Below are 2,188 nucleotides of genomic sequence, written 5' to 3' on the forward strand. Positions count from 1 at the left end.
AGGTTTTCTCAATTCTAATATATTTTCTTACTTCATTCTATTTTTCGTGTGGCTGAGTTGTTGAGGTTGGAAGCACAAAGCTCCCAAATTCATTCTTCAGTGAGCCTTTATCAAGTGAATCTGTTCGTTTTTCAGCAAAAAGCAGTAACAAGCAGTAGCAATAGGCAGCCACAGACAGCGGCTGCTGCAAAATGTGGTAATAAAAGAAACTGTAGGCAGTCAAAAGTAGCACCAAGGATAGCATTAAAACTTTGAGAGGACAGCCACTATTTTCATCAATGTGAGACCACGAGTTGACCCGAAATACCACAGAGATGAGTCGGAATATAGCAGCAAACAACAGCTTAAAGTTAAGCACATTCCCTCAAAATGTTTACCAGAAAATTGGTTCATAAACAACTACCTAACCATCTTGATATGCAGCAGTTGTTGCATCATAACTGTAGCATTGGGACATCAATTATAGCATCTGTTTTGCCTCATAAAATGCAGCAAAACACACAACAGCCATTTTCACGAAATGAAACAACTGTTCGCGATGGAATATGACACTTTTAGCTCAAGAAAATGACGACAATCTGCCTCAATACTTGCAACGACAACAGTAGATGATTGTCCCCAATTATAGCAGCTCATTGCATCAAAGTACAGCACTCCGACTTTGGAAAAACATAGCAACTATTTGCATTATAAATAACAGCAGCACTAGACCTCAAAGCTGCCCAAAACTTGGCTCAAAATCACAACAACAGCCAGCCATTTATATAGCAACCAATGTGCAGCTTTTGAGAGCCTCAAAAACCCAAAACACATCAGACATTTGTCCTCAAGACGCAGCAGCAGTGGGTAGTCGAAATGCAGCATCTCGAGAACATTGACGATTGGGGAATTTCCCCAAGTCATGCAAAGAAAGAGAGGAGTAAAGAATGAGTATCCCAAAGTGAATAATTTCAACAGAGTAATGGCAAAAGACATCTCATTTATTGAATGGTCATCGTAACTTAGTCCAGTTTCGACATATTAGGCAAGGTTTCGAGATTGTTAAAGTAGACGAGCACATAAAACCACCTCATGTCATGAAAAAAAAAAAAAAAAACAGATTTCAAAAGTTATAGCCTTTAATGTTAAGAACATGAAAAGGACTTGACTTAAGAATATATTTGGGGCAGTCAATCATTTGGTTAAGGAAAAGACATTTTGTGTCATGTAAGTCTCATATTAACACCCACTTAAGAGAATCTGAAAATTTTCCAAGGTGCAAACCAAAGCATTTATGTCGAATCCTTATGCTAATTTAAAGACATAAACAGATGGGTCCACATGTGAATGAGCTACTAACTCGACTATTTGCAAGCAAAGGCATGACGAATTAAACCAACTCTGTTCTTATCAGGACAAAGAACCAATCAGCTAACCTAGACAACAATAAGTTTCCAGAACCTCAATCATGACTCAATGCCTAGTTATTAGAAATAGAAAATGGTATAGCAGATACCAATCTGCACTTGAACTCCTAAATTGATTACGATGACAGAACAAGAACTCTCTCTCACTATTTAGATAATTCAAAACTCTTGAGGTATGGAAATAGTAGGTTGCTTTAAACATACCCGGACCAACCAGATTTGACAATAAGCTTCTATCCATAGAAAATAATTTCAGAGGTTGGTTTTAGCTTAAGGGAGGGAAAACAATGAACTGAAACAAATTTAACATGCCTCTGTAACAAATCTCTAACTTAAAGAAGGTGAGTATCACTTGTTAAAGCTGGAAATCTGGTTCATTTAAAGGCATCTATACGACCATTTTCTACAAAGGATGATTCACTAACTTGATACATAATTATTACCTTCAGCAGATTACCTAATTCAAGAACTTCAGAAGAAAGTAAACACATGCTAATCGTTTGAACAATAAGGACATCCCTCTAGAATTGTTACTCTTTACAATGAATCAAGAAATCACAAAAGTTGGCTAGAGAACTAACTTGAACACATCAAATTTAATCAAAATTTAGATTTGCACTTAACAGAAGGTTCATCTAGACTGAGAATTCTATCCAGAGTTATCAAACAACAAACCTCATGTTTATTAAAGATGGTAGACATTTTTCAGTTTTGGATTAAACAAACAGCCACCACATAATGTAACACATTATGCCAGCAACTAAATAAAGGGAAGATCACAC

General features: G+C 36.4%; 1 long non-coding RNA gene across 1 annotated transcript; it reads right to left on the reverse strand.

The window, feature by feature from the left end:
- Positions 1–217: 217 nt before the first annotated feature.
- LOC132054900 (uncharacterized) lies at positions 218–753 on the reverse strand. The gene is made up of 2 exons (XR_009414399.1): positions 398–753; positions 218–363 (listed from the first exon to the last, which is right to left on the reverse strand). It is a non-coding gene; the product is annotated as an uncharacterized LOC132054900 (long non-coding RNA).
- Positions 754–2,188: the final 1,435 nt, after the last annotated feature.

This window comes from Lycium ferocissimum, chromosome 4 (genome assembly GCF_029784015.1).
Source record: "Lycium ferocissimum isolate CSIRO_LF1 chromosome 4, AGI_CSIRO_Lferr_CH_V1, whole genome shotgun sequence".
NCBI lineage: Eukaryota > Viridiplantae > Streptophyta > Magnoliopsida > Solanales > Solanaceae > Lycium > Lycium ferocissimum.